Consider the following 13,069-nt stretch of genomic DNA (forward strand, 5'->3'; position numbering starts at 1 on the left):
ATAGTGTTAAGGGCTTGGATGAAGTGGATTTCTTGAAATGTGTACAGGAGAACTTTTAGGTCAATATGTAGAGGGCCCAACAAGGGACAACGCAGTGCTGGACCTAATTCTGGGGAATGAAGCTGGACAGGTGGCTGAGGTGGTGGTGGGGGAGCATTTTAGTGAAAGCGACCAGAACACAGTACAATTTGAGCTTGTTATGGACAAAGAAATAGACAAGTTGCAAAAAAATGTTTTGAATTGGGGGAGAGCGGATTTTAGTAAAATAAGGCAGGATCTGGTCAAGATAGACTGGGAACAGCTACTTGTAGGGAAATCTACAGAGGAGCAATGGGGGGCATTCAAAAAGGAAATGGGGAGGGTACAGGCTCAACATGTTCCCTCTAGGGTAATAGGAAGGAGTAACAAGCCCAGAGAACCATGGATGACCAGAGTTATTCAGGATACGATGAGAAGGAAAAGAGAGGCTTTTAGCAGATACAAGGGAAGCAAATCAGCGGAGGCATTAGTGGAGTACAGAAAGTGCAGGGTGGAGCTTAAGAAAGCAATTAGGAGAGCAAAGAGGGGATATGAGAAAGCTCTGGCTGGTAAAAGTAGGGAAAATCCCAAGATATTCTAAATGTATATCAATGGGAAGAGGATAACCAGGGAAAGAGTAGGGCCCATAAGGGACCAAGGGGGCAATCTATGGGTGGAGCCAGAGGACATCGGTAGAGTGTTGAACGAATACTTCACATCCGTCTTCACCCAAGAGAATGAGGATGAAGGTACGAACTCGGGGAGAGAGACTGTGAGGTTCTTGGGCAAATTGATATAGGGACTGACAAGGTATTGGAGGTGTTGGCAGGCCTAAAAATGGACAAATCTCCAGGTCCAGATGATTTATGTCCCAGACTGCTGAGGGAGGCAAGGGAGGAGATCGCAGGGGCTCTGCCCCAAATTTTTAATTCCTCTCTGGCCACGGGGGAGGTGCCAGAGGACTGGAGAACAGTTAATGTGGTTCCGCTATTTAAGAAGGGTTGTAGAGATAAGCCAGGGAACTACAAGCCAGTGAGTCTCACGTCAGTGGTAGGGAAACTATTGGAGAAAATTCTGAAGGAAAGAATCTATCTCCACTTGGAGAAGCAAGGTTTGATCAGGGATAGTCAGCATGGCTTTGTCAGAGGGAGGTCATGCTTAACAAATTTGATTGAATTTTTTGAGAAGGTGACCAGGTGTGTAGATGAGGGTAGTGCAGTTGATGTAGTTTATATGGATTTCAGCAAAGCCTTTGACAAGGTCTGAAAACGGTACTCCCTCCAATCCTGCAACTACCACATAGACCAGTTGAAGAGGAGAAGTTACAATCCCTGATCACACAGCGACCACAGAGACTCAGGCTTCCTTTAACCGGTTTTATTCAAGCATATGCAAAGAATGAAGGCCCAGCTCCCAGATTGATTACATTTCATTACTTTTGTACTTTTTCTTATAATACATTTGAGTACATTTGAATACATCCAATCGGTAACTGTCACACCGTCCCATGCTAACTCTATCCTATTGAGTACATAAACATGTGATTTTGCTACCCAATTATTCTAAAAGAGGTATACATTATTATATTACCCAATCAAAATTAAAACACGTACGCAAAGGCCTTGGTTCTCACAGCTCAGGACTGTTTGTGTTTCATCAAAGCCCCCTCTTTGTCCATTGTATGTCTTCCCATATCAAAGTTAAAACCATCTGCCCCTTCCCTATGTGAGAGGGGAGTACGTCTAATCTAATTTATTTCCTGCTTGTATCTTCAGCCTGACTCTCAAGGCTGTGCAATGTTCATCTGGTAATCTTCAACTCTTAATTTGTTTAGCAGCCATGTCTGCCTGGAGATTTTAAGGTTTTTCAGTAAATTCTTACTGTATTTTCTTTTAGCATTTTTAATTTCCCCCTAACGGTCCCACATGGGATACTTATAAAGAAGGCAAATGCACATCGGATACAGGGTAATTTGATATGGTGGATTCAAAATTGGCTTAGTTGTAGGAGACAGAGGGTGATGACAGAAGGTTGCTTTAGTGACTGGAAGCCAGTGTCCAGTGGCGTACCACAGGGATCTGTGCTGGGTCACCTATTATTCGTCATTTATATAAATGACATAGATCAACATGTGGGGGGTACGATTTGTAAGTTTGCGGATGACACAAAGATTGGCTGGGTGGTTAACAGTGAGGTTGAGTGTCTTGGGCTACAGGAAGATATAGATGGGAGAGTCAAATGGGCAGATAAGTGGCAGATGGAATTTAACCTTGAAAAGTGAGAGGTGATACACTTTGGAAGGAGTAATTTGACAAGGAAGTATTTAATGAATGGCATGACAGGAAGTTCTGAGGAACAAAGGGACCTTGGCATGTGTGTCCATAGATCTCTGAAGGCGGAGGGGCATGTTAGTGGGGTGGTGAAAAAGGCATATGGGACACTTACCTTTATCAATCGAGGCATAGATTACAAAAGTAGGGAGATCATGTTGGAGTTGTATAGAACCTTGGTGAGGCCACAGCTGGAGCACTGTGTTCAGTTCTGGTTGCCACATTATAGGAAGAATGTGATTGCACTGGAGTGGGTGCAGAGGAGATTCACCAGGATGTTGCCTGGGATGAAACATTTAGGTTATGAAGAGAGGTTGGATAGACTTAGGTTGTTTTTGTTGGAGCAGAGAAGACTGAGGGGCAACCTGATTGAGGTGTACAAAATTATGAGGGGCATGGACAGGGTGGATAGGGAGCAGCTGTTCCCCTTAGTCGAAGGGTCAATCACGAGGGGACATAAGTTCATAGTGAGGGGCAGGAGGTTTAGGGGGATGTGAGGAAAAACTTTTTTACCCAGAGAGTGGTGGAGGCGGTTTGCCTCACACACTTTAAAAGTACCTGGATGAGCACTTGGCACGTCATAATATTCAAGGCTATGGGCCAAGTGCTGGTAAATGGAATTAGGTAGGTAGGTCAGGTGTTTGTCACGTGTCGGTGCAGACTCGATGGTCCGAAGGGCCTCTTCTGCACTGTGTGATTCTGTTTCCCAGGAGTGAAATCAGGTGATGTCAGTCTTAGTAATGTCACGGATATGCAGCTGGAAGCTTATCTTGGGGTCAAATATGACACCAAGGTTGAAAACTGTCTCCTTTAGTCTCAAATAGTTGCCAGGGAAACGGATAGAGTCAGTTGCTAGGAACAGAAAGTTTTGTGGGGATCAAAGACAATAGCTTCCCGATATTTAATTGGAGGAAATTTCTGTTCATCCATTACTAGGGGCAGAATATCACACTCATTGGACGGGAGCACGCCCAACCTGAACAAATGTAAGGTGACAGGCAATGATATTGAGCAAGCGTCCCGATGTCATTGTGCACTCACGTGATATTTCGGTTGGCACCGCGCGGGAGTCGGCAGGGTGCCCGCGAACAATTAACAGGCCTATTAAGGTCATTAAAGTTCTAATTAAATGAAATTTTTCACTCCCTGTCTAACCTTATGGTTGGCGGGCAGGCGAAAAGGCCAAGCAGCTTTTGGATTTTTTGCAAAACCTCATCCACGGGCGCGATGAGATTTCGATCATTGATTTTTTAAAAAAAGATTTTCAAACTAATTTCTAACATGTCGCTGCTCATGTGACAAAGTCACACGGGATGACATGTTATTAACATTTTTAAATTCTTTATTTTTTATTTTTAAAATTATTCGGCTTCCTGAGGCAGCTCTGTGCCTTAGGGAGCTTTTACTGCACGCACACACTTCCATGCTTGTGCTCCTCACGTCCCCACCCCGGCAGCACTGAGCGCTGCAGCACATGTTTCACACTGGCTGCTCATTAATTGGCCAGCCATCATGAAATCCATGTCGGGCCTGATCGTGGGCAATGGTCGGCTTCACAACTGCTCCCGGGCCTGCCTGCCGCGTCCACCCGACAAGGGCAAAATTCTGCCCTAGGTGTCAGATAAGAAGTCTGATAATTTAGCATAAGTGGAGGAGCTGAGAGGTGGTGAGATAGAGCGGGGTGTAAGCATACAAGTGCAAACTATTGCTTTGCTTTTGAGTGCAGCCTTCGAGGGGCAGAATGTAGATGGGACAGGAGGTCGCCAAGGATAGGTCTTTGGGGGCACCAGAGGTAACAGTATAGGAGTAGGAAGAGAGGACATTGCAAGTGATTCTTCAGCTACAATTAGATAGATAAGAATAGACCAAGGTGAGTGCAGTCCCACCCAACTGGGCAACACTTGTTAGGAGAGATCATTAAAATCACATCAAAATCACATGCAGCTTCTTAATGAGCTCTATCGAGCAATTTAATTGTCAATCAGCCCCTAATTGATTCTCTAGCAACTATCTCCAGCCTGCGCTTCAACTCCTTTTCCAAGGTGGCATCTTGCACTAAATGTGTGCAAATCCAGTATTGCAGCTTAAGACTGCATCTTAGTCACCTCAGAGGCTCTTAACACCTAAGGTATCCAGGGGAAATCACCCCCAGCAACTGTAAACAAGCCGCACTGTTGTGCTTTGCTCACACTATAATTTGTGGTAAGACAAATTATAGTAAGAAATTATTGAAGTAACACAAAGACTTCAGGAAGGTGTGTTTTTTAAAAAGAATTCTAGGTATGATGATTAGGGTTAGATTTTACATTTCATAAATGTTTTTCTGATTTAGCAAAACCACTCATGGTTAAACTCATGAAACATTTTTGTAGTTTTGCTTTTGCTTCAGATCCCTGGATTTTCTGGGTAATGTCCAAATAAGTCTGTAAATCATCATAGGTATTTTATAAATCACAGTTTTGAATCGTTGTTTTAGTATTCTCACTATTTTTTCTCTTTTGACTTTTCTCTTCCCCTTTCCTCTCCACCAGATATTGGGGATTATTTTTACCTTCACTGCCAGGCTGGTAATTTGGCGTCACCCAGCCATTGTACAACCTACCCGATTTTCATCCCATTGTGTCTGGTACAAACAGCATCCACCAATTGGCAGGTGAAACACAATTCCATTTCGACAAACTTTAAAATTAAAATACAAATGAACTTGTATAAGACGCTAGTTTGGCCTCAGCTGGGGATTGCATCTAGTTCTGGGTGCTGCACTTTAGGAAAGATGTGAAGGCATTGGACAGACTGCAGGAGATTTGGTGGAGGTGTTCAGAATCATGAGGGGTCTGGACAGTGTAGATAGGGAGAAAATGTCCCCACTCGTGAACGGAATTGAGAACGAGAGGGGACAGATTTAAAGTAATTGGCAAAAGAAGCAATAGCAACATGAGGAAAAACTTCTTCACACAGTGAGTGGTTAAGGTCTGTAATGCACTGCCTGAAAGCATGTTGGAGGCAGGTTCAATCGAAGCATTTAGAACGGAATTAGAATGTTACCTGAAAAGGAAGAATTTGCAGAGTTACAGGGAGAAAGCGGGAGAATGGCACTAGATTAATTGCTCATTCAGAGACCTGGTGCTGACACAGCAGGCTGACTGGCCTCCTTCTGCACTGAGATTCTGTGAATTAAAATTTCTGTTACGTGTAAATCACATATCTACAAAAAATATTAAGTTCAGATTGATTTACACCAACTTATTTGTATCACATGGCGACTTAGAGCGGAATCATCCCAGATTTACACTAAGTGCGGGAGCGGGCAGGTAAAACAACATTTTACCTGCTGGCTGCAATGGCGGCTTTTCACGCCGTATTGTTCCAAACTCGCCGCATTAAATATGCATTCCTGGGAAACGTGCCACTTCCATGGCGGGAGGGCTCTCATTCTTCCGCCACACCATCACCTCACTGCTTTATCATGTCGGACGCCATATTTAAAGTGCAGCTGCGTGCACACCTCTCAGGGCTTCCAGCCCTCGACTGCTGCACAGAAGACATGGCCCTAAAAGGCAAGAAGGCTGCAGCCCCCAGGTTCAATGGTGTGTCCCTCGAGCACCTTTTGGATGCAGTGGATCTCGCCGTGATGTCCTCTACCTTGTTCTGGCTGCAGGATGGGCAGCAACATCACTAATCCAGCTTGGGAGGCGGTGGCAGCAGTGGTCAGCACCAATGCTCTGCAAAAATGGACAGCCACCCAGTGCCGCAAGTGGATGAATGATCTCCTCCATTCCACCAGGGTAAGTCACTCTTATCATCACTGTCAACTCACACTCACAAACCCATCACACATCCACAAGGCCCTCACTCACTGCCAGTTCAAGGGACATCACCATTCACTCTCTCACACACACATCTTCATTGTCCTCATCCCATCCATGGGACCACTCACCACCCACACATGCCATACATACTTATCATCTGGCCTGGCAGGCACCCTACTTACACTCTCTCCATCTCTATTCATGCAGGACAAGCTAGCAGACAAAAGGAGGGAGAGGTTGCAGACTGGTGGAGAAACGCCTGAAATCAAGGTCCTCACGGACTTTGAAAACTGAGCCATCCAGCTGGCTGGTGAGGATCTGGACCATTACTATGTTGATGGTGAGGTTGGCAGAGCTCTAACAAGTGAAGAACCAGCAGTGCAACATTAATCAGCCAATCATGCCATGAGTGATGTGTCCTGTTTCACAGGCCACTGCCATGCACTAATTTTCTCCACTTGCTTCTGCAGGTACATCTGGGAAACTCACCGAGGGCCTTCAATCAAGCCCCGAGGGAAGCTTTCCAGGTGTCCGGCACTCGGAGGACTGCTGGAGGCCAAAGAATTGCTGAGTCTGTGTCAGATGACAAGCCTTTGGACACAGTCATGTCACAGTTGCTGGAGCTGCAAAAGCAAGCTCAGGAACATCAGGAAGGGATGTCCACTGCACTCCTCAGATTGCAAGGCACAATGGAGAAATCCATCCCCTTTCAGGCTGAGGTGTTAGCGCCGGCATGCCAAGCACCGAAGTCAACACTGGTAGGATGGCGGCTGCCATGGAGACCTTGGTTCAGGACGTCACTCCTCCCCCACTGTGTGGGCTGAACTCCATTGCTAATGCCATAGTTGGCCCTCCAACAGTGTGTACACGAGAGGGTGCAGGGCAGCCCAATCTCTCTCCTGCTACCCCTTCTCCTCAAGGAGTCAGCCAGGGGCCCTCAGGCTCCCATAAGAAGGAGGATCAACAGGTGGGGCCATCCATCCAGGTGAATCCCAAGAGTGTCCTGTCCATCTGAATCCTCTCTTCCTGTGACCTCAGCAGCTCCAGCTCCCCAGGCTGAGGAGGGTGCTACTGCCACACAGCAGGACCCTGAAAGCAGGCCAGGGCCCTCCAGGTCACAGCCCTCTAGAGGAAGCCTGCCAAGGTAATCACAGACAGGGCGTAGCAGTCAAAAGGCTGCCTCCACCTCCGCTGTGGATGTCTCAGGAATATCATGGTGTAGCTGCAGGGTTATAATAATTTTCATAATATTACTCTGGTTTATTGTCAAGTAGGTTTATGGGTGCGAGTGTAGATAGTTCTGACTGTGTGATTTAATTACATTTGGAGTCACAGAGACTGAAAGCTTGAAATTATCAAAAGAAACTAGGTGTAGAAATGTACTTGAATTGCTAATGAGTAAACATGGATGCTGTTTTAGCATGTAAGGGGTGAAGGGAATTTGCATTTTTAGATAAGCGAAGAAGTTAGTTGGATTTCAAATGGATGTTAAGATGTTTACAACTAGCCAGATAAGCAAGGCCAAACAGAATGTTTATTTTTCCCAAAGGTTACTGACAATATTGGCAACATGAAAGTTTTTATATTATGGGAAAAATGCATTTCCAAAGACAAATGGAATAATGGAATTTACAGATTAAAGAGAGAAACATATGAAAAGGAGAGTGAAAGGCTATGCTGGGGACCATGTAAGATCTAACAGGAGTGTGTGAAACAGCCATTTGTGCACAAGTCTGATGTGTCCAGTAACTAAAGTTGGAGGCAAGCTTTTGGACTTCCACTGTCGAGTGGGTACTGTGGTAACTTGCTGGCTTGCTTTTTAAATGTATAATCTATTTTGGACTGTTGTCTTAAAGGGGGTGTGTAATTTAGAGTCAGGTTAATTAGGAATTTTAGGATTTGTTATAGTATTAAGTAATTGAAGTCTTATGTATGTGCTTTAAATCTTTTATTTAGTTAATAAATATTTTAATTTAATTTTTTAAATCCCTAAATGAGTTAGTGGACTCATTACTTCTGAATTCAGTGCACACATCATCTTGTAATAAATATTGTAAGGAACATATCTTTTTATTGCTATTGGGCTGTTGTAAAGAACATTATTTTTTATTTTCTGTTGGACTGGGGATTAAAATTAAAATAGCTGCAGGCTGAAAGACATGCGCACTTGAACAGGATGAGAGATATATACAATGTTGCAGTCCTGGAACAGAGTGTGCCATGAAAGACAGATGGTGCCGGAAAGGAGTCCTGGATCAAGGGAGATGCCTGGCAACAACATTTTGGCAGAATGCCAAGCAGCCTTTGAAAAGCTGAAGGCGATCCTAACTTTACCAAACCTTTTAAAATGGCAATTGATGCTAGTGACTTAGGGGTAGGTGCAGTCCTATTACAAGATGATAAATTAGGGTTAGAGAAGCCAGTGGGGTACTTTTACAAGAAACTAAATTAATATCAGAGGAAATACTCTGCAGTGGAATAAGAAACTCTAGCATTGTTGTTGTCTCATCAACACTTTGAAGTTTATGTCCAACACGATAACAAAGAAACACTAATTTACACTGACCATAATCCACTGGCGTTCATTGAAAAGTTTAAAACTCGAAATGCGAAACTGTTTAGATGGAGCCTATTGTTTCAACCATTCAATGTAAAGATTGTTCATATTGCTGGTAAAGATAATGTGATCGCGGATGCATTGTCCCAGGTGTAAAATACTAAAATAAGTTAAAGGGGTAAGAAATGCTGACGATTATATAAGATTGTATAAGGGGGAGGGAGGATGAATGGAAGTAAGTCTCATGTTTTGTTGTCCATGTGTCACACACCTTGTGATGAAATGCATTTTGAAATGGTGTTTCATCTCTTTTAAGTGTGGAGGCATGTAAGGAACATATCTTTTTATTTCTGTTGGACTGTTGTAAAGAACATATCTTTTTATTTTCTGCTGGACTGGGCATTAAAATTACAATGGCTACAGTTTGAAAGACATGTCCACTGGAACAGGATGAGAGATATATACAATGTTGCAGTCCTGGAACAAAGTGTGCCATGAAAGACAGGATGGCGCTGGAAAGGAATCCTGGACCAATGGTACTGCCTGGCAACAACGTTTTAATTGGCTCTGACCAGGTGACCAGGTTTTGTGTGAGAAGCAAGGCAGCAAAATAGCTCCTAGCCTGAAAGGAACAAGACCTAAAACCTCTTTCTCCTGTCTAAGGAAGATTCCAGTAATTCCACAATAATAGCTAGCTGGCTTTTTCTTCTCATATCTATAACCTGCTCTCTCTCTCTGAAAACCCCTGTCAAGAGGCAAAAAGGAAAATCACTGTTAGAGACATTGAAAGGCAAATGCTGAACACAGACTAAAAGTGTTGGAAGACCATCTCATGTCATCAACAAGAACTGAAGGGAATTTGGAAGACATAGATCAAAATGAATCCAATGAATTCTGTACTCCGGAATTGGTGCTATTGAACTGTTTTATCAAATCCTTAAAATCCATGTCTTTGTGTGTCTTCTGTGTCTTGTATGTGTGTGTATAGAGATTTAAGAAGGGGTAGAGTTTAGGTTAGAGTTAGAAATTAGCAGTTATATATCTTTCTTTTGCCACTGCAAAGGGATGAGGGGAGAATCGGTGGGGGGCACCAGGGGATCCACCAGCTCACCCGACAATGACTCTAAGTCATCCCCTGTGTTCAGCCGCCGAAACCACATCCTCCTCAAGGTCATCGCCTCCAGCTTCTGACCCCTCCCCCGTATTGAGTATGGGAGCTGCCAGTTGGATCCACCTCAATCCCGCCCCCAGGATCAAGGGTAGAGGGGTCCTCTCTGGTCTCCTCTTGGGGATATGGGCCAAAGGGCGGTGGCGGTGGCTCAGAGCTCCGCTCCCCCTCAGGCACTGGGTCACCCAGCGAGTCTGGAAAAAGCTCCACACCTAGCATGGAGGTGCCCAGTGCTGAAGGTTGGGAGGGAGCCGGGAGGTCTTTCTCACCACCGCCACCTGATGACCCAGCGGTCGGGGCCATGAAGGCACGCCGCAGTCCCCTGGTGGGCCAGATGGCATCTCGGGGATACAAGGTCAGTTGGGGTGGGGCACCATCACAAGGGTGATACCCTCACTGACCCCCAAGGGTCCCTGGGCACTGCAGCAAGAGGCCAGAGATTTGGGCTCCACCCAGAGGGCAGAGCGAGGATTTACGGGACGGAGACGCCACCACCTCTTCACTGGGGGAGGGCCACATCTGACCTCACAAGTCACAAGGTCCTCCCCCTCCAAGGGGTGGCATCTCTTCTGGGTTAGGCTGGGGAGACCTCCATTTGCGAGGGCCCCGCCACCTTGTCCAGCCCCTTCGGACGCTCTGCCCTCTGGGGTTTGGGCAGGTTCACCCGCTTTAATAGGGCCACCAGCTCAGGGTCGTGTGCCCCACTGCCGCCGGACCTGGGAACCTGCGCGGTGACGGCGCCAGGGCCAGATGATTTTTGTTCCCCCGAGCCGGTGTCTTCAGGGGTCTGGAGATCAGGGTGGGTTTGAGGGGTCTGGGGGGCTGCCTCCAGGAAGCGGGCCTTCCTCTGTGCCTTCTTACGGCACGGGGTCTCTTCCCCCGGCTCACCAACAACCGAGATGGTGGTGGCTGCTGGTGGCACCTCCCCTTGCGGGGAGGAAGATGGGAGTAGTGGCGGGGGGAGTGGTGGCAGTGCCAGCCGTGGCTGCCTGGATGGTATTGGCGGCCTTGGAGGCGGGACTGTCCCTCCTCATGTGCCCCACCCCCTTGCAGGCATGGCACCGCACACCATCCAACAACCAATAAAGCGCGGTAGCGGCCCCCTCACAGACGACATCAAAACCCCCCTCAGTGCAATCCTCCCGGGCCAGGTGAACAAAAACCTGGCGCTGGAAGAAGTACACGTGATGGAGGCTGGCATCCTTCAGGCCGAGCGGGATCGTCGCCACCCCCGACCTCATCTCCCCCAGGTGGCAGAGGTGGGGGAGGAAGAGCCAATCGGGGACGAAGGGCGGAATGTTTGATAATATGAGCCTCTGGGCGGTGGCCTCCATAGGGTTCACCGCCTGGACCGTCCCGCCCACCATGAGCCCCTTATCGAGAGTGAGGTGCACTATCCGCTTGGCCTTTAGAAAGAATACGGCCCGGCCGTACATTTTCAAAGCTGCAACTATGGCTGAGGGACTGACAGCCCCGGCCAGAGCCTTTACGCAGGCCTCGATGGTCATTGTGGGGTGGGTTTAGCACTTCACCCCAAGCTGATGGGTCAGTAATTTAAATGGTGACGGGGCCGTGGGAGATGCAGGGGCTGAAGGGGCTATCGGCTCCGCATAGGTGGCCTGAGTGGGCCCCGCCACCGGTGAAGATGTTGTCGCCGCCATCGGGGAGTGTTACACCCTCCCTGATACAGGTAAAATATACACAATAAACAGAGAAAAAGGGAGTGGGAGTAGGGGAGAGTGAGGGGGTGGGGGGCACAAGGGGGAGACAGAGACGACAAAGGTGGGGTGGGGAGGGGGTTCCAATGTACAGCTGCAGAGACATGGGGTGGAATTCCACCCCATTTCTCTGTAATGGTTATAAGATTATAGCCATTAACCTCTATTTGTGCCATTAATTCATTTATTTTGTTCCGGATATGACGTGGATTTAAGTAAAGAGCCTTAATTTTGCCTTTTGACCATCTTTTCCCCCTTTGACCCTATTTGCTGCTGCTTTTTTATGTTTGTACACCCTGTCCCTGTCACACTCTGGGTATCCTTACCTAAGTAGCTGCCCTGCAATGCTGCCATATCCTTTTGCTTTGTAAGCCTACATAACCCCTCTCCAGAACCGTCTTCGGAACCCTCCCCCACCTCTATTTAGTTTAAAGCCTCCTCTACAGCCCTAGTTATTCAATTCCCCAGGACATTGATCTCAGCACAGTTCAAGTGAAGCCCATCCCACCGGAACAGCTCCCTTCTACCCCAGTACTGGTGCCAGTGCCACATGAACTAAAGCCCATTCCACCCACACCAATCTCTGAGCCACACATTTAACTCCTTGACTTTATTTACCCTGTGCCAGTTTGCCAGTGGCTCAGGTAGTAATCCTGAGGTTATTACCTTGGAGATTCTGCTTTTTAATTTGGCTCCTAACTGTTCAAATTCTTTCAGCAGAATCTCCTTTCTAGTCCTATCAACGTCGTTGGTACCAACATGGACGATGACAACTAGATCCCTCGCCTCCCACTCCAAGTTCCTCTCCAGCCCTGAGGAGATGTCCTTAACCCTGGCACCAGGCAGGCAACACAGCCTTTGGGACTCACGCTCACGGCTGCAGAGAACAGTATCTATCCCCATAATTATAGTGTCCCCTACCATTACAACATTCCTATTTCCTCCCCCTACTTGAATGGTCCCCTGTACCACGGTGCCCTGGTCAGTTCACTCATCCTCCCTGCAGTCCCCACTCTCATCCACACAGCTTGCAAGAACCTCATAACTGTTGGACAATTGCAGGGGCCGAGGCTCCTCAACACTATCCTTTGGGTCCCCACACCTGCCTCACCTGCAGCCACACCCTCCTATCCCTGATCACAGACCAAATTTGAATTACCTAATCTGAGGGGTGTGACCGCCTCCTGGAGTAAAGTTTCCAGGTAACTTTCCCCCTCCTTGATGTGACGCAATGTCTGCAGCTCGGACTCCAGGTCCTTAACTCAGACCCGAAGCTCCTTGAGCTGCAAACACTTACTATAGGTGTGTTCGCTCTGGATCACCTTGGTGTCCAACAGCTCCCACATGCTGCAGCAGCAACACATCACCCGTCCTGCTATCACTTTCATATTTTATTTAATTTATCAATTAATTCCTCTAGTATCCCTGCTCTTTAAATTTGAAGAATCCCCCACTCTTTGCACTCTATT

This window comes from Cetorhinus maximus, chromosome 1 (assembly GCF_964194155.1).
Source record: "Cetorhinus maximus chromosome 1, sCetMax3.hap1.1, whole genome shotgun sequence".
Classification (NCBI taxonomy): Eukaryota; Metazoa; Chordata; class Chondrichthyes; order Lamniformes; family Cetorhinidae; genus Cetorhinus; species Cetorhinus maximus.